The sequence below is a fragment of the Parus major genome, chromosome Z (genome assembly GCF_001522545.3).
Source record: "Parus major isolate Abel chromosome Z, Parus_major1.1, whole genome shotgun sequence".
NCBI lineage: Eukaryota > Metazoa > Chordata > Aves > Passeriformes > Paridae > Parus > Parus major.
In genome coordinates, this window is record NC_031799.1 from 11896803 (window position 1) to 11918993 (window position 22191).

Sequence of the window (22191 nt, forward strand, 5' to 3'; positions counted from 1 at the left end):
TTCTTTTTCTTTTTCTTTTTCTTTTTCTTTTTCTTTTTCTTTTTCTTTTTCTTTTTCTTTTTCTTTTTCTTTTTCTTTTTCTCTTTTCTTTTTTCTTTTTCTTTTTCTTTTTCTTTTTTTCAGCAATAATCCCACTTTTTATGTCTTCTGCTTGTGATTTTTTAAGAACACATTACCACTGACTTCTTCCAAGTGACATAATTTTATAGTGATAGCATGTGATAATGATAATGAGCATTCAGTATTTAGTGTTCCCCTATGATTTTCATTGGAGTCAAATAAAGAAATGTCCTTGTGATTTCCACAGATAAAGGTTTAAAATAAAATCAGAAGTTTTGAATAATTTCATATATAGTAACACAGACAGGTGCCAGCTTGAATGTCTGAAAAGCCACATGTGGAGATATGCAAAAAAATGTCCTTTAAAGACACTCATATTATACATGAAGATTATCAGCAAGATTGCTAAGATGAAAGATTTATTAAATGATGTTTGTGCTGTTTATTTCCTATTTAAAATAGAAGTCTAAAGTATATTTTGTAACAGTCTATCAAGTCACATAGAAATGACAATGCTAACATGTCCTTGAACTTGCAAGGGAGTGAAAAACCTTTTCTGAAGTCCTTGATATGAAAATTGTGAGCTGTTCAAAGTTCATTTGATGAGAGATGATGCCTGCAGCAACAGATGGAACCTCCCGAGGAAGCTTGAGTATATTCAAAAGCTTCCGAATTATTCCAGTAAAGGTCCTTGTACAGAAAGTTCCAGCTCACTTCTTGTTTATTTGGTAAGCTGCTGTAGAGGAGTCACATAGGATTTCCCTAACAAATCACATGTTCTCATATTGCAGCATCCTTGAGCCAAATGCATAGAAAACTTGGGTAACCTTTCTTCTTCAATATACACAGGGAGAAGTAATCTGTTTTCAACATTTTTGGCCCCTGCATTACATAGATGATGGCCAAATAATGACCTATTTCAGCATATTTCCTCCTGCACTCTGAACAATATCTGTATAATTTTCTGTCAGTCTTAACAGACTGGAGTTTATAAGTAAGAGGGTCATAGATGTAGTAACATAATATGAATGTAGGTTTATAATTTTGAGTATTAGTTCACAGGATATTACTCTGTTCCAGATGCTGCGAGTTATTTTCCTGTGCCTAGTGAGAGACAAGCAGAATTGAGGCTGGAAGAGGCTTTGAAAGAGTTTTTGGAAAGTCTGGCTTCCAATATCTGTCTCTTTCTTAGGCTTTCAAAGTCACATATGGCCTCGCCCTTGAGCATTTGGCTTTCATAACTAATTCTCTGAACACTGAGTGCAAGTGCCTTCAGTCGGTGTTCTTATTGCAAAAGATGCCTAAAGATAGCAATATAAAACCAGAACAACACAGATTTCTTCAGAGTCCTATTAGAATGTGTTAAGTTGAATATTCAGCATAAGAAGGGGAGATCTGAATTCCAACCCCTGCTCCAAGGGCTGTGCCCTGAATCTGCTCACTATTTAACATAAATAGCCCTTTAAGCAGGACCAGAACCCAGCATTCCATTAGTCTATGAAAGTAGACTACTTTAATTAATTACTGAATTACTGCTGTCTTTTCCCTGCTTGGTGAGACCTGAAGTCCTGCTACAGAATGAGCTGGCTTTTACAGAAGGGCTAAAAAAAGACATTGATTGCCTGTGTCACACACACTGTTTTTTAACACTTTTAACCTGCCTTGTATATGCAGTTTCTCATCAGATATGTAGAACACTTTAGGTCACTAGTTTCTTTACAGTCTACACAAAAGAGAGCTGCACTTCAAAGTACCCATGACATTGAAAATATAATATGTATTCTGACTAATCATAATAAATATATAATTTCCAGTTCCCATAATCTTGCTGCCTTGTGCAGAAAAATTTATATAGGCTTTCCTGTGATATCTGTGAAAGATTTTCATTCCCTTGTAAAGAGAAGGGATAGCATACTCATGACTCAGGCAAATAGGAGTGAAGACAATAAGAATTTCTACTGATGTTTGGGGGCACCAGATTTTTCATTACACTGTTTATTTTCACTGATGTCATCCTCACTAACTTGTACTCATACCACATGTAAAACAGAGCCCACTTAAGTGCAATTTATTCTTTTTAGAAGACTATTATGACAGATTTTTTTATTTTCTTCATTTCATGAAGAGTAACTCTGAAAATATTTTGTGTTAATGATAGCTTTCTCTTCAGACTTTTTCCACAGAAGACATTGACACCATTGACACCACATTGATATTGATAAAATATGTCTTTAAGAACAGCAACCATGAACTGCAACCATTCCCTCCAGGATTTCATGTTAATACGAAGGGCTTTCACATCTTTGTCATAAAGAGCTCCCTTTGAATCCAGTGGGCTTTGGATAAGTTCCTTGGACTCCGAGGTCAGAAAAATTTCTTCACTAACAGATGCAGTAACTTGGACAAGTACCTACAGAAAAGCCATGATATATTCTCAGTAGGTGACAAAATTTGCACAAAGAGGAATTTTAGTGGTTCAGTGATGATAACAGCCTAAATAATCAGTCTGTGGCCATACTAGGGGTCAGGGTTATCTGGTGCAAACTAGGCATCTAATTCTTATGAAATAAATATTTACTCCATCATACTGTTGAAATACAACTAGAAGAGAAGCTTTAAACTATAAAAAAAATATGTACTGGAAACTATTCCTTCTCTTCAAAGAATATTTTGCAGCCCAGGTCCCTAGTTCAGACATTAATTTCCAAGGTGATCTGTGGAAGTTTTCAGTAGTAAACATCCTTCCCACATTTGTACATCACTGAAGAGTTAATGTCTTCAGTAACTTTTTCATTTTTGCAAAACATAAATTTTTGCAAAAACACAGCATTTTGTTTAAATAATGTGTTTAGTTCTCCTAACCAACAGAAATTAAAGGTTTTGGAAATCATGTCAAGCTCGCTATATAGACTGTGCTCAAACTTTGTGGTTGCCTTTGTGTCCTCAGTGACTCACCCAAAGTGGTTTTTGTATTCTTAAAATATAGATTTAGCTTCAAATTTGGTTCAGCTGTTATAGGCACATTTGATGCACTCTGTCTTCAAATCTGGAAGATATTTGTAAAGTAATTTATCTTCTCTCTGTGCCTCTGACTCTTTCCAGAAAGCCCTAGTGTATATTTTATTTCTGTATTCAATTGTAGATAAAACTTAGCACAAAGCTAAGTTAAAAAATAATTATTTTATAAAATCACTTACAGGAGAGAAATACCCTTCCCTAAATTTCCAAGCCCAAAGGTGCCACTTTCTTCAATGGTTTGATGAAAGAATATGGAACAAAGAGTTTAGTAACCAATAGTGATCAGCTGCATTTGATTGGACAAGGACAGTTTATATATTCCCACTTTAGATAATTGGAAAACATCCTTAAGCATGATCTTAAGCATGCTTATGCTCTTGAAGTTATAAAAATCACTATTTTACTCAATTTTGGGCATGTGATATGGTTGCATAAGGAAAACAGCAATGTAAACTTCATAGCTCATATTGCTACTGAGGCATTATTTGGCACCAGGCATAATGTTTTAAATGCAAGAACCAGGAACATCATTATTCACTACTGTGTATTTCAGGGCAGAAGTCGGTGCATTTTCAAATACTTAGGGAAAACACTAGAGACTCAAAAACATAAGTGGGAAAGACTTTTCCTTCATGATGGCAATTAGATCTGGCTTGAAATCCACAGACTGCTTGATAATTCTGGGCAGAAATATTCCTGCAGCATGTAACAAATGAGCAGTGGGCTCAATTTTTGTTATTATTTTCAATCCTGTCTTTGTGGCCAGTCCAGCACTACAGCATGTACAGTAAGCACAGCTCACTTTTGCCTCAGAAACACCAGGAGCTGGACATTCCCCTCATCTTTTTGGACTTGGGGAATATGTTCAAATTTCTGTTTAATCTGAAATAGAACTGCTTAAAATATAAGACTCCTCCTTTGTTTATTTTGAGACCTAGATGAGTAAACTCAGGAATGATGTAAATGGTGATATGGGTTAGGATCTGGGCTGCTCAACATTTGGCAGACCGTAATCACAATATACTTGTCTGTTACACGCCTGTCTCCTATGGCATGTGAGTATGCCTGCGAGGCATAAATCTCTGCTGGTGGTCCATTTCATTCCCACATTCTTGCTGCCTTCCCCCTTTCAAGACTTAGAGAACATAATGATTCATGACTCCTCAGTTTGCCCCAAACTCCTTCTGCTAGGGCTCTTTTTTTGTATAGCTGGTTACACATATTAAGAACACAGTTTTAACTTAGTGTTTCCACTCTGCTTCCTTTTGATTGACCAGCCTTAAGCAGCAACAGAAGAGCTTTACCCAGATGCTTCTTGTATCTTAACCACATACTTTGACCACTGGAGCTATGGGAATTAAATGACTACTCATGATCTTTATTGACCCCCCTCCATTATTCCTAATTAATGTTCTTACCCACACATGCTTGAGCAGTTATTTTATTTCTGAAGTTATTTCATTTATTTGTCTTTTTAGCAAATGACTAAGTGTCACTTCTATGTAAAAACAGATGAATTAAAATTATCTGGTGTATTCTAAGTTCTGGTATTCTGATTTAAAAATAAAGTAACTCGTATTCCTAATATATTTATCTCCCCAGATCGATATTAATTTTAGTAGTCCCACTGAAATTGTCAGTACTCTGAGGTGCTTTAGCTGCCATGTTCTAATCTCTATAATTATTGCTGATAGAGAAGCTTGTCTAAAATTCTGTAAAATTGGCTGTATCTTCATCTATCTTAAGTCCCATTTTTCTTTCTACTTCCTTGAGATGTCTGATTATCCTTTGTATCTTATTTTCTTTCTTCTGCAAGCACCAAAATTACCAGCGACATCAGAAAGACTAGTGAAGATCACCTTATTTCTTCCAGAAAATGATATAGTTGTGCTATGACTCCCAGAACATCTTAAGAAGACACAACAAAGTCAGTCTTTCTGGGTATTTCCTCTCTTATTTTCCAGAAATCACATTTCTATTTAGCTGTTCTCTTTTGTGTAAGGGAAAGCTATATACCATGTCATAAATGGTAATTTTCAATAAGTAGGAAATTCTATGGCACTTATTAATGTTTATTTCAACACTCTTAAAAGTATTTACAGTCTAACTAAGTCAGTCTCTATAGTCTTCAATCTATCTTATCCCACCATCCCACAAAATTCTTTCCAACATCTCTCTGGTTACAATTATCTGGTTCTAAAATTCTCCATACTTTGTTGTTTTTCTTGATAAGAGCTTAAACTGCCTTTTAATTCTCTTATAAATTTATCTTCCTCAAACAGCTTAGTTATCTTTAACTTATCTGTATTGAGAAAGCCACTAAAACCTCCCTCCCTCTCTTCCTCTGTCCATAACTGCATTCTTGCTATCGCCCTCAAAGCTGATCTTGTCTCCATGTGTTGAAGCTCACATGAAATACTCCCACATTATGTGCATGTTCCTCTTGCTTCATGTGTTTCACCAAATCCTGAAAACCCTGCATGATCCTCTAGGTGGTTTTTTGCCTCATCATGCTTGTATCACACTTAGCATGAGACCAGCTTCGGTATTTTATACTCACTGTTACAAGCCTGTCTCCAGTTACATTCCCATGAGCTCTTTCAATGCTTCTTTGTCCTTACACATAGAATTCTCCTGAATTATCTGAATTATCTTTTTTGATCTGTCATGATGTTTCGTGAAGCCTATTTTTAATTGCTACCTATTCCAGATTGTCTTACAGATACCTCTAGAATATTGTGTTATATCTGTAACTTGTCTAATGATTTTTCTTACCATTTTTGTGCTATCACACTCTTATAATTCTTCTGCTTTGCCTCTTGAGACAAAATATGCAATGTGATTACTGGGAACCACTTTGATCAATAAATGGATATGCTTAAACATTTTTATTAAGAACATTTTGGTGCTATTCAGCTGTATCCTTAACTGTGACAAAACCAATGAATAAATATTAGATCCCTGTCTTCAACATCTTCCTTTGCTACTTTTGTGTTGGAGCCATACATCACTATTTGGTACCACACCTTTCAATATTCTTGAAGATTATTATCACAATCAAGCAGAATTAATCTTGTAAATTGTTAGGGATTTCTTTGCTGGGAGCATATTTTCATGTCCCCTTTGTTCAGGATGCTCCACTAGCTTGAGGTACTTACAGTTTGCTTGTATTTTCCTTCAAGGATTATAAAAATAGAGATTATTTCAGAGGATTGATAATGTATCAGTGGTGATACAGAGAGACATAATCTTATTCTCCTTGACTTTCTTCCTCCTTATGGCTATTGCAGTGAAAATAAATAGTGATGATCCTCTCTAAGAAGCAGAAGTAGTCTTGGATACCTTTTCCTCCATTTGGTAGAACCACATGTGAATGCTATCTCTCTCTTCATGGTACCACTCACCATGAAGTTTATTTCAATTAAACTATTGCTTGTCTTGTCTGACAAAACCAGCATGGGTATAACAAACTTTATTAAAAAGGCTATCATGTGCATGTCATTTCACATTTTCTGCACTATCATTTGTTGCACTCATGCCCTGGGTAGAGATGCCTGCATGCCTTGTTATGATTTGTAGGGCAGGGGATATTTCTTGCAGCTTAGACTGGAACAGTTGGCCTAAGCTTTGAAGGCACCCCTAATGAATGAAGGCTACACTTCACTCATTCAAGGAGAGCACTTCTCTCCTTGCTTCCCTTTGAACATTACAGCCCAAACACAACACCAAATGCAGCTGTCAGAGATTTTGAGACATCTTACAGAAAATACATTTTCCTGCTCTTTCTGTCAGCACTTATTATGTCAGAATAAGAGGCATATTGTCTTTTACAGCAGTTGTTATTTCAATATTCTTTTTTTATAATTAAATCAATTGAAACATTTTAGGCAAAAGGCAGCATACTCTCATCATGTCATGTCTAGAAGTCTGTGGGAATTCCTGTAAAGCAAAAAATCACTATGTGGCATGCTAAGAAAAAAAGCATGAATGTCTTTCTCTGGATATCTGTCTGAGTATCAGTGTCTGTGCATATCTGCAGGGTGGTATTGCCACTGTATATCTAATTAAACTGATAGAAGGAAAGCATGACTTAGGATTTCTCATTAGAATGTTTTTATCTCAAATTCTATTGTTTTTTTTTTCCTGGGACACAGCCACCTTCCTGCTGTTGAGATGCCAGGATCACAGCTACAACAGAATAGGAAAAGAAGCAGGGCAAGAAAAAATCAAGCTGCTTGTAAAGGATTGATTTGGCAAAATATATAAGCATTTTTTGAACTCTATAACATTCTTTAACTTTAAGACAAGTGGATATTTAGTTTCTTAGCTAAACACAGATGGATTTTAGGATAAAGCATAGCTCTATTCTGAAATGCTCTGTTGAGTCATTGTCTCAAAACTAATAATGACTCAATGCTATAGAGAAGACTTTACAAAGTGTCCTGCTACAGTGCACTCTGCAACCTGAACCAAGTTACACTGATAATTTGCACATGGAGAGCTTCTTTATGTGTTTGTCACCCAGGTGTCAATTGCAGAAGATATTAATGTGTTTCCTTTGATCTGCTTCTTAACTGCTCAGCTGTGAAGAGTTCTGCAAGACTCCTACAGGTAAAAGCAAAAGGAGATGAGGTAAACAGGCTGGCATTGGCAAGAGGGGCAACATAAGGAACAGCAAAGATCTCAAAAAGCCTTTACCTCAGAGGCCAACATCCTGTAGTACCCAGGGAATATGCTCTGCTCACATTCTGTGCTATAAAAGCTTTCAAATTTTAAAGAGGAGAAACAAGGGAAACTGAGGAAAATTTGAAATGGATAAGTACTCAGGATGCTTCCTATGCCATTATAATAGGCTCATTTCTAAATGGATTCTTATGGTAAATTATTATACAATAATACAACCACAGGATATACTTGATTGCAAATCTGGCCTCTGTACTTTAAGAATCATTTCTATAGGGAAACAGATGAGTAGAGGAGAAGAGCAAGACACTTGCATGGAAATTAAGCCTAGGCTCAGCTTTACATAATTCCACAGCTGTAAGTCTTTGAGAACATCACTGGTGGTGAATGCAACAACATTCACCATTGTGAATGAATAACTTCTTCTCACCTAGATAAAAGTATCAGGCTTTGGATGAACATCCAACATCTTTTGCATGTGGCAAAGCAAGAAATGGAGGTTCAGTAGCTGACAATGACCCTAGAGTACTTGAGCTTAGAGCTGCCTGGGAGGAAACAATAAGAATATGTGTATTGACAGCACTGGTCACAGCCTCTCTCTCCTGCACAATTGGCATCATTTAGTGGGACATGTTTCCTGTCACATGATGAGGGAGTCTGTGTGTGTATACCTCCAATTTCTGTGAATCAGCATCTCAGCTGCATCAATTTGTGTCCAGATAAGTTGTTCTCATGGAAAAAAAAATAAAAAAAAGGTCTCCATTAATAATTTAATAGCCTGTTAATTAAAACACTCCACCTGTGACCTGGGATCTCATCTGGCTCAAATTTGACAACAGATCTTTCCTATGTCAAAGAGAGCAATTGTTTTCTCTTTCTCCTGCAGAACTTATCTCACTGCACGCAAGCTCTGGAAATTTCTTTGGGCAAGAAAAATACTTGTGTCTTGATTCTGAGGGAACAATACTGGAGTGCTGTGATTCCTATCCCTCCTCCCAGCAAGTACATCAGTATTTTACGAGAAGCAGAAAAGCTTAAGCAACTCTAAAACATCTAATTCAGAGGGCAGTGACTGGAGACCTCAGCTGGGAGATGGCAGGACCCAATTTAAAATCTTTCTTCTTTAAATGATTTGGAGTAAGAATGTAAAACCAAGTCTTCTGTTTACAGGGACTTCTTGCTGTCTGATTTTTGAGTGAAGGTCATTGGAAAGGCCTAATGCCTAATGGTGGAAATTTCAGAATTGTTAAAGGCAGGAAGTCAAATACAGTGATTTTACACAGTGATTTTAAGCAGATAAACAGCTACATAGCCACTGATTTTAGAAGTTCCTAGTGGTAACATGGTACCGAAATCTGGGCCCTAAAATACAAGAACTGTACAGTTCTCATAACTTTAGGTTTTGTTACTTTAGAGGCTATGCTGAAACCTTTTTCTTTCCCCTCCTCAGTGAGATTCTGCATTGTCATTATCAAATAATGATTTCTACCTAGACTGAAAACTTTCCTGATGGAGGTCCTTATCAAAGCCTCAATGTGCTCCTGAATGCAATAAAATGATCAAAAATGACTGATGTCTAGAGTGGCAGTTCTGGGCTGTCAGTCTTGAGATACTGGATGCTGAAAATTGATGGAATTGTGGTTTACTCCTCTGCATGACATAGTTGCACTGTGTGTGACTATGCTGAAATAGTTTTCTCCTGTACAATAGATAACTAAGTGAGATACATGTAGTGATCAAGCTGTAAAGAGTCTTCTTACCTATATCTTGGACCAAAAGTTTGAATGTAAGAATTTTGAGTGGAACTGTTCTTATTTCAGTCCCAAAAAGCTCAACTGCTTCTTTTAAGCCAACAACGTGATGTTACTTTCCCCTACAATTCTTGCCCCTTTTAGCTTAGAAATTCTATGACTGCTAATGATGGAGAATTACAATACAATTAACTGTAATACAGCTTTTGAAATGGTTTAAAAGTAATGATTAGGAAATTGTGAGCCTTCTTTTTCTCCAAAACCTTGTATAGTGCTAAATAGTGTGTACTGCAGTACTTTTGAAAGTCATCACTTCAGAATGGGATTATTTGATTAAAACAAACTCAGGAAATGCATTTATTCAGTGTCTTGTTATATAAATAAGGATAAAGCATTCATCTTCCTTAGAACTTTTCACAAGCACTAAATAAGTAAAACAAAAATTAGTAAGCCTATCTGTGGAAATATTTATTAAGCCAAGCATGTTCTTGTTAACTACATTCAGCACTTAAAAAGGTAAACAGGTAGATGAGGTTACAGTTCTCATCTTGCCTTACAACAGCTGTCTAGATGTATGTTTACTGTGGGCATGCCTCTAATGCCTGTATTCATATCAACAGCATTTACACGCTTTTAGTAACCTTGTTAATAGCTTCTAGTCACCAAAAGTATACTTGTGATTCCCTATGCTTTAGAAATATCCTGAATTAAGTCAATCTACCTTAAAAAGCATCTTAGTATTCAAGAACCAAAAATATGTGTAGACATTTACAGCTTCTAGTCTTCTTTACTGCATTTCCACGAAGAAACCCTGTAAGGGAGACCACTTTTTAAAGGCATAATAGATAATGTAAATGCAAAATGTTATTTGAGAAGCTTTAATTGCTTCAGAATAATGCAATTACATGAACTGAACATAAGAAGAGCCACAGCTAATGTTTGTGTGATGCTTGACTCAAAGAAAATGTTTACTAAAGGAGGTAGAGTGGGTGCTGAATTTGATGAGTCTGGAATTAAGGACAGAGTAAGCATTCACTTTGAAAGTCTGTGCTTTATAGAGAATACCTCTTAAATAACTAAAGGAAAAGAGAAACAGGAAAACAAAGGAGCTCTGCCAGTCTCCTCTGTAGGAGTAAACAGGATTAGGTATAATGAGATTATCAAGTAATTCTGTGTGGCAACACACACATAAATCAACAGATAAGGGGGAGGGAGATGGACTCTGCAGTTACTGTTAATAGCAACAATGTTCCAGACATAAAAATAAAGCTTCCTTGCCCCCTCCTCCCAATGTGGAAGACTATTCTATACAATTGAAGCTGTAACCAAGCATGGTGTCTGATAGCAAGAGTTTTTCTGTCTAGCAGTCAGTGTGTTCAAGCAAGACAACAGGAAAAAATAGGTTCCCATCCTGCCCTTTTCCAGAAGTCACTGTTTTCTCCTTAATTCTCTGGAAGCATATCATTAAAGATACACAAGCCACCAAAACCAGGTTAAATGTGGTTTCTTCTGGTGCCACAGAAACAGCTCTATAATTAGGAGAGTATAACCCATCCTGGCAGAATATCCTCTTTATTAGTGATCTTGTACCTGTGGTAACTTCTGGAGGAATATAATCCCACTGTCATTCCTGTTACCAAAGTCCTATCTCTGTTTTTCATTTTCTTGTGCTGTCACTGGTGGACTCAGAATTTGTCATATTTCCTGTGCTATTTAAAGGACTTTTTGGGCTGGTGCATTATTTTAAGCCTGCCTCTGTATGCTTCAAAATACCAACAGGAAGCATTTATCTTATACAAAGCACACTTACTGTAGAATTCTCAGTTCATACAGAGACCAATTTGGCACATTATATATATATATATATATATCTTCTGGTTTTATATATATACACATATAAATAGAATAAGGTATGAAAACAGAGGATTCTGGACCACACAACATTTTCATTTTCTTCCCAGTCTTCAAATATACTTTCCATATTAGGGAACACTCCCACAACTGCTTGGGAAGATCTCTGAATACAACTTGTGAAGTGGCATGTTCATGCAAGCTGAAAAAGTTGTGTTGCAGCAGAGGACGTGGTTATGTCTAAGGAGAATGAGAACTGTAACTCCTGATAGCAACGGGAGGTGAAAGCAGAACTGTGCCAGGATCATTTGGGTCCACCTCTTGCAGGGTTATTTCACCCACATGAATCTGAGATCTCCTACTATGTGTGCTCTGCTTCAGCTCAGTTAGAAAACTGCTCATACCAGGGCCCCCAAAATGATTTATCCCTAGGTCACTTTCATGATCTCTTTTCTCTGCTTGAGTCCAAACAAATAGAATATCAACTTACTTGAAAGTTTTATGAAAGCCATTTTTTCCTATCAAGTAGGGGGAAAAATTATCATTATTTTAAATTTAATTTTTATTTTTATTATTAAATTTTAAAATTTAATTTAATTAATTTTTAAAAATTAATTTATCATTTGTCTGGTGAATTTGCATGAAAAGAATCTAAGGTTTCTTGCAAAAACCAGCAGGACTCCTTACTGTTATATGTCCTGGATCACTGGCTGCCACTTTTGAGAAAGGAGTAACCTGCATGCTTAAGATTTCTTTCATGCATGACTGTAGGAGGACATAGGCCAGGTATGAACACACTACATATGAAAGAAAATCTACTTAATACCTACTCAGTGTTGTAGTGAAATTAGCCTTCTCCTCTGTTTTTTTTAAATTTATTTTTTGGGTCTATGATACTTAAAATGAAAAACATACAATAGGTCAGCTAAACCCAAACCAGGTTGTTGGCAGCTGAGTTCCAGAGATGGAAAGATTCCAAGGGAAGCTGATTTCTGGGTGTGAAAAAGAGTATCAGGAACAATGAAACAATTTTTCTCAGCTGTTATTCTTGCTGAGGAGGTGTGTAGATCTACAGATCCAAAACCTTCTTGCAAATGTTAGTGCTGTCATGTGTGCCAATTCCTCAACGGCTTTCAAGGACAGCAACATCCAAAGATAAGCTGTAAGTGATCTCTTACCCATTATCATCCTCTTGCATGTATGTGTTTCTTGCCTTGGGTTTTGACAACCACAAATCCACAGACGGTCTCCAGGCTAACATATATAGACTATCACAAGGGCTAAGGTTGGAAGTGACCTCTGAAGGTCATCTGGTCCAACTCCCCTGCTCAAGCAGGTCACCACTTGCCTAGGACCATGAAAAGTTACATGGGCTAGGTAGACTATTAGAGTATCCAAGGCTAGAAACTCTAGCCCTTATCCAGGGAACCTGTTCCTGTGCTCAGTGAACCTTACAGTAAAAAATTAAAAAATGTTTCCTGATGTCCAGAGGGAACCTCCTGTGTTTCAGTTGGTGCTGATTTCCTCTCATCCTGTTACAGGGCACCTCTGTTTACTGATTCCCTTCAGGTTTTATACACATTGATATGATCCTTCCATAAGACTTCCCTTCTCTGTCCTGAATATTCCCAGCTCTATCAGCCCATCCTAGTAGGGGCAGCTATCTAAGACATTAATTACCTTAATGGTCCTTCTCTGGACTCTCCAGTACTTCTGCACAAGGCTTTTTATTTCCAACAATAGCAAAGAGCACCCTATGGGATCATTAAAATTCTGTTTTCCATCACAAACTTGCTGAAAGAGGTGGTGTTTGTAGAATTCCCTCTTACTTAGCGTGGAAGCAAGGGTTAAAGTGTGTTCTAGTTCCTGATACAGTGGTCTGCTCTGCAGCACTGCAGACAGTAGTGCTGTCCACATGCAGGACCTTCCTGTCACGAAGCTGTGCTGGCTGTGAGCCATGACTGCAGTGACCTTCTGCTGTTTTTCAATACCTCCCAGAATAATCTCCATAACCTTACCAGGCATTGAAGTGAGACTGACAGGCCTGTAGTATCCTGGGTCATCCTTGTCCTTTCAAAAGCTCATTTTCTTGCCTTCCTTTCTGTTTAGGATTAATCCACTCCTGCTTCCTAGCAACCACTTGCCATTACAACTCCAGCCAGGACAGCCTGTAAACATCCGTTGTGTAAGTACCTAATGCAAGTGGAGTTAATGAACTGTTTGTAAGTACTATTCCCTCTAGCTAGCACAGGCTAAAATCTGCACCACACATGCCTCTGTCAGCACTCTCAGGAATGAGATCTTGAGATTATCAGCAAACACAGCAACTGATAACTCGTGTTTGAGTAACTAGGGAAAAATATGCTCTTCCCTTGACATACAAATCCAGATGGACTTGCTGAGGATCCTATGAATGCCTTACAGGGTTGATAATGTGCTCATCCATTTAACCAGAGTACCTGAATTTGTACTTTTTTATTCTACAATCTCTCTATCATCAGGGGAGATATAGAGAGCAATTTAAATCCATATCTGAGTTAGTCATGGTGCCCTTACCCCACTAACTCCACGGTGTGTTAAAGCAGCTGGACATCTCAGCATCTGAAGCTAGGTAGGATGAATCTGGGTAATATCTCAGGAATCCCAGTTTTTCACCCGTGTCATTACCTATATCAATATCATATGAATTAGCAAAGGATGTATAACCAGGTTGGTGTCAACTGACATTTCCTGTGTGTATTTTGAGGACCTGAACTGCCCTGATCATCTCCAAGACCCACCTTTAGAGAATCATAGAACCACAGGATATTTTGGGTTGGAAGAGACCTTAAAGATCATACAGTTCCAAGCCCTCTGCCTTGGAAACCATTATATCATGTAATCCTGTGATCAATGCAGATGCTACTGAAACATGAACATTTACATTACACAGCTTATTTAACTCCGCCTGAGGAGTGCCCTCTAACATTCTAGCCAGCTGTGTCCGGAGGAAGCGAATATCTATTATGCTTATTTTACCGACAAAGTGAATTCATTTACCTTGTAGCAACTGTCTGCCAAGTCAGTTCTTCACACTCTTTTTAGTAATAGAAACTAGCAGAAATATTGGTTTAAAATATTCCTGCCTCTTGTCCCATGGCATGTTCCAGTGTTCTTTTGATTGTGCTAATACTACTGTCTGTGCAATCACATTATGTTGTAGATCAATGAACAACTAATTTTAAAAAGAACCCTTCAAAACATGAAGATCTCTTACACTTAAGATTGTACTTAAGAAAGCACATACCACTGTAATAAGTAATGAGGTTGCTGTGTGGAAAAATCTGTTATCATTTTCAGTTGGATTCAGATCAGGTTTACTCATTGGTTTTGGTAAGTGAACAGCCAGGTCACACACAAAGAGCACTGTAGGTAACATATAATACAGTAAATTGCATGTGGAGTACTCCAGAGAGCTCAGACAGGAAAGGTGGGATTCATCTCACTTCATGTTACACCTCTGCAACAAGGCTCTCTGCCCATTTACAGGTAATGGTGAGAAGCAGCCTTTTAAAAAGGTGATTAATTTCAGATGATAAGGTGAATTGTGCTGTGCTAAGTGCCTGTTTTTCACCACTGATTGTAAGGAAGTGTGGAGTCACTAGTTTAGTTGTGGACGTTATAGACAGCTATGAATTCCTCCCTGCTTTTCCTGGCAGAGGGACATCACACTCTAGTGTGCATGTGCAGAGGCACACACATAAAAGTACCTACCTACATACACATATGCAATTAATTCCAAGATAATATACATGTATGTATGGGTTACTTCCCATGTATAAGCCCTTTCCCCCTTGGTTTGCTGCCACTTCATAAAGTGACCATGATATGTATTACGAATTATATGTATTACAAATTATATTATTATGTGGATTCTTCAAAGCTGAGAAGAAAGGCAACAGATCAGGCTTCCTTCTCCTCCAGCTTCACACCTGCTCATGAATAGCAGCTCTCAACTGCTAGCAACAGCTCTCTCCTTGAACTTAAGGAGAGTTTAATCCCTTGGGACTGGCTAAGCACAAAATCAAAGCAGCAACAAGTATTTGAATTAGCATAAAAGGCAGACAGTGCTTGGATGTCCGTGCTGCAATAGGGAGTTTAAGCACTCCGTCTTGTTAGCTCTGTTAAATGATGTAAGGATGTACAAACTCCAAATGTCCAGCATTCTCCCTTTAACTAAGAGAAAATCTTAAGTTAAAAACGTTAGCTAATAACCATGTGGTGAGTCAGAGGTTGTTTGCTGTGGGTACTGTCTGCAGTGTATTCTCCTTGCACAAGTGTACATATCTCCTTCACTATGCACTAAGAGTTGGTAGTGAACTGACTGTCCTTTCCTATGCCTTGGGAGTTAATCCACTCCAATTTCAGTTGTCTAAACAGATGGAGGTTCTAGGACTTAGCCACCTTTGATACCTAGAGGTATCTCTTCAGTCTGCATTATTCAGGCTGAACTTCACTGTGGCTCCTCTCTCAGCCTGGAGGCACGAAGTGTTAGACCTGCAAGAGTCAATGGCATGAGAAAAATTTCAAGTACAGTTTCATAAGCAGACATGAAGACTATTCTCAGGTTCTCTAGCACATGGAGATTTCTGAGCCCACCTAATTTCTTCTTATGTGGATTCAGAAATATAAGGGATGAGATAAAATTTTGACCTCCTTCTGCTTTTCTATCTGTTTGGCCTAAAACCAAGTTCTGCAGTACACAATATATTGCTTGTCAGAATGCTTTCCTGCCAGAGTAATTTGAAAACTCCACACATCACAACACACTTGCAAGATGGACAGGAAATTAAAAAGCTGGCAAAAAAACACCATTTGTTGGAACAATCTCATGTAAGACAGAGCTTACCTTTGGGTATAGGTATTTTAAATGATGGGTTAAAGTAACACTGAGGCAGAGGACAGGATCTCCGTACTCCCATCAGTGCGATCAGGAGTGGAGGCTACTCAGTAGTTATGTAATCCTCAACTTTGATTGTCTCAGTCTCAAAAAGCCAAACTCTGAAAGTATTTAAAGCAGCAGAATAGTGACTTGTAAGACCTCAAAAGCACCTATATTTCCATCTCCCATAGAAAATCCCATAGGTTCAACCTGACTCTTTAGATACCTACACACTCTTTTAACATGGCCTTAAGTAAGCCACATATAATAGAAATCCCAGAGGTTGTGATTCTCCATGTCCTGAACAAACACCCTGCCCCCAGAACTGGTTCTTATGCTTTCTGCAATATCCCATTGTCTCCCTGAAATGTCTGCAGGGCAGACATTGTGGCCCCATTTGGGCAATCTCTAGCAGTCATCTTCTCTGCCAGTTCAGTGTTTGTAATTTTTATTTCTTCCTGGTTTTGAAGTGGCTTGTCTGGCATGATGTTATTACAATGTTACTGTTTGCTGGCCCAATGAAAGTATGATTAAAGTCAAGAATATAAACAGGCTTTGGAAAAAGATGTAATTTAAATTCTTGCTAATAAATTTAATTCCTCTGTAGGATACCACTGATTTTAGAATTATAGGTAGGTCTCAGTCAATTTTAACATCTGGACCCACAGCCACAGGATGAATTCAAAATAGGTCCTTTAACAGTCTTTTCAACAGAATAAACTGGTCACTTATTTAACCCTAAATTTCCAAGAAATTGGTACATTCAGATGCCAGGAAGAACTGTGAAGTGTCAAGCAAGAGTCCAGAGCCCTGCAGTTATTACTGACTTTACCTCATGGTAAAGTCACCTTTACCATACCCTGTGTGATGATGCTTTCTGAAGTTATAGAGTACATCACAGGAACAGTCAGAAATTGCCCACTAGTAAAAGTGAAGTGTAAAACATCTTTTCTTCTATTACCACTACCTCACCTGAAACTCAAGTGTTTCAGTGAATGTTTGAAGCAGAAGGAGGAACTTCAAGCTCACTAAGTACAGTCTTCTGGGAACTATCAAATTTATTCATCATGAATTATTCTCAGCTGCCCATACTGGGAGGAGCAGGATGAAAGAACCTATAAGGTTTTTGTAAATTGATTTGTGACAGGTCAGGTTCACAGAGCATAAAATAAAATAAAGAGCCTTCTATTAGGCTGAAGTAACCCAGTCACTAGTGCAAGGAAAAGCAAACAAAGAGCTTCCCTTAGCTCAAACACTGTGGTATTCTCAGCCTGTGAACACTGACTGACTTGCTATTATGCACATATAGCCAAGCTCCAGCCTTCCCCACGTTTGCCCTTTCAATAGCCACATCCTGGCTAGCCCGCAATGCACAAACCCGGCACGGCCACCCAGGCTGGGAGTGTGAGAATGGCAGATGCAGGAGGGAGAACAGCAGCTGTGACCAGCATGGAGAAGCACACACTTCAAATGGCAAAAAGTGCTGGATAAAAGATGCAGACATGGAGAGAGCTGGAATCCTCCAGGTCGAGGGCATTCTCCTCTCCCCACCAGCTTGGCTGGAAGCCACATTTCTACATTCCTGGCTCTGCCACAGAACAAGCCAGTGTTGTGGAGGCAAAGGCCAAATGCTTTGTTGTGGGTAATGTATGTCAGGACGGCTCAAACAAAAAAGCCAAAGTTTTACAGTTCTTTTGCTGGCCATATCCTGGGACCTGAACTTCACAAATGATTACTAGATTAAGTTATTCTGTAACCTCTTTTGATACAACCCACTGAATTTAAAACTGTTCCTCTTACACTGGGAAGAATTTCCATGGATTAGAATACATCCTTCCTTCTTGATATGTTTATGACTTGATTTAAAAATGCCATGACACAGGACACTGACATCAATGATTCTCTGCTGGGATTACTAAAGGCCATTTTACCTTGCAAGCCAGACTCTGAGATTCACCATTACTTAACACAAAGTATGACAAGACACTCACACTTTCATCAGCAGTTTATATGCCACTAAAGCTCGTTTCTTTCATGTGCTGAAGCAGCAGAACAGATAAGAAGTAGGAACAGACACAGTGTTCTAGTAATTACTGTATTTTAGCCAGTCATACACCTTACATTCACCTTACATACACCCAGATTCACACCTTAGGTGAATTACTCATCCACCTGTTTTCCAAGGGGTGACAGATATTGGAGTTTGATATCTGGGCATGGTGTTTTTGTGCATTGATGTGATAGCTAAGACACACAGGCAAAAGAAAAACTGGGAGGCTGGATTCATTCTTCACTATGTTGTCTCATAAACTCCTTTTCCTCTTAATTTATAAACCCTAGAGAATAGAGAGCTTGCTAGTACCCCAGCACCATATAGGATCTTCCCTGGCTAGGTGTGTAGTGGAGGAGGAGAGATACATCAGACTGTCAAAAAGAAATTTCATGATTACAACATAGAGACCCTGAACCCAGGGGGGTTATAAAATAACCCAGTTATTTTATAATTTAAACTTAGTGGTTGCAGTCCAGGGAACAACTAAGTTGTCTTCACACCAATAAACTAAGCAGATCCAAGAAGTTTGTGTGATTCATGATCACCTGCCTTTACTGTTCAACTGCTCAAGCAGTTGGACAGTGGGATATAGCTTCGGCTGCAGCCAAGTAGGGGTCTCCCAGACAATTCCCAGGTATACTTCCAGGAATCAGTCACAGCTATGGGTCTGTATACAGCCAAACCATCTTGAAGGGCAAAATTGCTTAACTGCATAGACACAGCTACTCTGCACCAGTTAAACTCAGTGCCAAAAATGCTTGTTTCCTAATATAGGAAATTGCAAGTCTACATTTAGCCTGAAAAGCCAGACCTTGTCATGCTGAAGACAATTGATAGAAATAGAATATTAGAAGGTTTAGCATTCAGATACCTTTTTTCCTTTCCCCCATTCCTTTTGCTCTCTCCCTCCCCCTGCAAAATCTGTTTATACATTCATGCAGTGGTCTGAAATATGTTAAAATCTGTGTGTTATTTGTGTTGTGATGATAAAAAGGAGGTAGGTTTAGGTCTAGGGAGCTGGGAGTGGGAGACATCGAGAACTGTTAATCATGGAAATTCTGAGAGCAGAAGAGACAAACAGCAATAATCAGAATGGATGTTTTTGTGTGTGAGCAGTACAACTGCAGATAGAAAGATATCCACCATAGGCTCATTTACTATGACCTGAGCCAGAGAATTGCACATCTCTTTAATAATTTTATTTTTTTTTTACCACTGAAGTGGACAATACAGAACAATTTCAAACTTTTTTTTTTTCTTTTTTTCCCAACCAGTTTCCCTTCAGTTTTTCAGTCTGAGGTGACAGGATCAAAACTTTTGAAGAAAATTTGTTTTCTGAAATGTGATCTGAACCAAAGGCCATTCAGAACCATTTTCTTCATGGAAACTGTTCTATTTTTGTTAAATTTGATAACAGCTTGTTTTTACAAAATAAGACATTGATGCCAAATTGAAGCTGGCAATATCATCTAAAGAAGTGTCACTCTGGATATAAACAGGAAATGTTTAGAGTGCTGATCCAATGATTAATGAATGTTTCCACATCTATATAGCAGCCAATTTTCCCTTTCCTTGGAGATTACTCCATTACATAAGCTACAGAAGGGCCAGAACTTTGGTCACATATATTGAAGTATTCAAAAAATACTTCTGTACAAATGCTGGCATGGTTTTCTCCCTTTGAAATTAATTACAGGCATCTTCCCTGACTCCAGTGGGAGTGAGAAGCAAGCCAATGTCTGAAAGGTTCTTTACTCACAACTATTTTGCAGGGCCAAAGCAGTTTTCTTCTGCAGGATTTCTCAGCCTTCCCCCAGTTCATTCACAGACACCACTCACTCCTTAAAAGTCTGACTACAGTTTAGTGAGAAACCCCTCTCTCTTAACAATCCTAATATTTTTTACTGACTGAAGAAAAAAGTGAATTTGACTGAGTAGTCCTGAACCCTATTTGTATGGATCCAGCCAGACACGCACAGTAGTCTTTTTAGGCTGCCCATAATCTAAATACACATTAAAAAGGAGCCTAACAACAGAGCCCTCTAGTTGCCTGATCTAATTGTCTGACCAAAGAGTACCAATTTAGGGTAACTATAGCAAAAGGCAAAACTTGCTAACTAGTACATGCTGTCCCCAGACCAACAAACCAGTGAAAAGAGAAAAATAAAGGAGTATGTATTTTTGTCATCTTCTCTATTCTTTTTTTAAGGACACAGAAACCTCAGGCACCCAGGGGAGCCCAAGACCTTCAGGACAGCTGCTTAACTTGGCAGTTTAAGTTGCAAGCCAACCAAATCAGTATTTATTTAGTGGAATTTCTGAGAAGCAGAAACTGCGCTGACCAGAGCCTTTGTAGGCAAACTGAAAAGAAAAATCAGGTGGAAGAAGAATAACAGGCTAGTGTTTTTCTAGTGAACTCATAAACAAGTTGAGACTTACCCTTGAGAGCCAGCCAGGTGCTCCTGAGTTTCTGCAAGGTGTCAAGAGAGCTCTGCATATGCTGGAAGCAGTAGGGGGGAGGAAGACTTCACAGGGGACAGGATTACAAGTCAGCATTTAGTTTCCTTTTGTCTGTTCTTGTTGGAGATGTTTTTCTTCAGTTTCATCAAGCCCAAGACTGCTTTATTTCTGCTTTTGCTGTATTCTGGATATCCAAGCTCCCCGGTAGCCCTTGTGTCAGGAGGAGAAATCTCTATATAAATATTCACCTACAACACAAAAACTGTCTCAGGTAATAACTTGGCAGAAAAACTCTCTTATGTAAGAGGAGTTGCCTCAACCTAAAATGTCTCTACCACATAGCTTTCAGGAATGACGAGTGTTTAAAGTTAATAACTCACTGTGTAATCTTTAACTTGCAAGAATGTGATTGTTCATATATGGAACGGGTTGCCTTAGGAGAAAAAAAAAGTGAAATGGCTTAACCCCCTTTATTAATGCTAAATAGGAAGGAAAAGCTGTATGTAAAGCATGGCTTCATTCTGTAGGAATACATGCATTACATATATATTACATATTTAATTCTGTGTATGTATGTAGCAGCTAAATACTCTCATTAAAGACCTGATCTTGAGCTTTCTGAAGTTCATGGAGCTGCTATTGACCTGAATGGCTTTGGAAACTACTAGTCTCAAGTACATAAATTTAGAAGTCTCCAGTAATGACCCTAAAATAACGACTTAATTAAGGCTTCAAACTGTAGTGAGACTTGGACACTCTGAAAATCTGGCTTATTTCTTGGGGCACATTGACTCAAACCACTTCTTTTCTGGTTCTAACCAAAAGACTGCCTCACCTATTTGAAAAAACAATTCAAGGCCCTTGTTGTTCTTAGCTATGACACTGACTTTCATTCGTGACCAAGTAAATACACTGAACCCTGTGTTTATCCTTTCTGTTTTCCCTGTTCTGCTTGAATGTGTGGGAATATGTGTATTTTCATTTCTTTATTTATTTTATGATTACTTTTTGGTTGCTGAAGCCACAGCTTTCAGAGTCATACCTGAATGTTTCCAATATAGTCACACACTATTTCAGGGAACAGTTTTATTCTCCCTGTTCAAAGAGATTGGCTATGTTGTCATGTATCTGTAGCACAATTTCTTTTTCAAGTACAGACAGTTATTTGCTCCACTACATCTCAGTAGACAGCTGTCAGTTTAATTGTCACCTTCTCATATAAGCAACTTGGGCCATCCTACTTAGCAAGGTATCACAGATGTGGGAAAGAATAAAGCTCTAGGATTCTGACTAAAGAATGGGGCTGCATTACTGCCATACATAGAGTTATATATTTGCAGGGAAAAAAAAAATTAATCTGTGGAAAATAGCATATTCAACCCAGGAGTTAGGAT

At 38.1% G+C, this 22191-nt stretch overlaps 1 protein-coding gene across 2 annotated transcripts in view; it reads right to left on the reverse strand.

Moving 5' to 3' along the window:
- The window catches only part of LOC107216358 (leukemia inhibitory factor receptor-like), an 87143-nt gene extending 65971 nt beyond the window's left edge, over window positions 1–21172 (reverse strand). The window contains exon 1 of one of the 2 annotated variants that reach the window (XM_015653408.2): window positions 20777–21172. The gene's annotated coding sequence lies outside the window, so the exon portion shown is untranslated. The remainder of the gene's footprint in view (window positions 1–20776) is intronic. The other variant, XM_015653405.2, reaches the window with a different exon arrangement.
- Between the last annotated feature and the right edge of the window lie 1019 nt (window positions 21173–22191).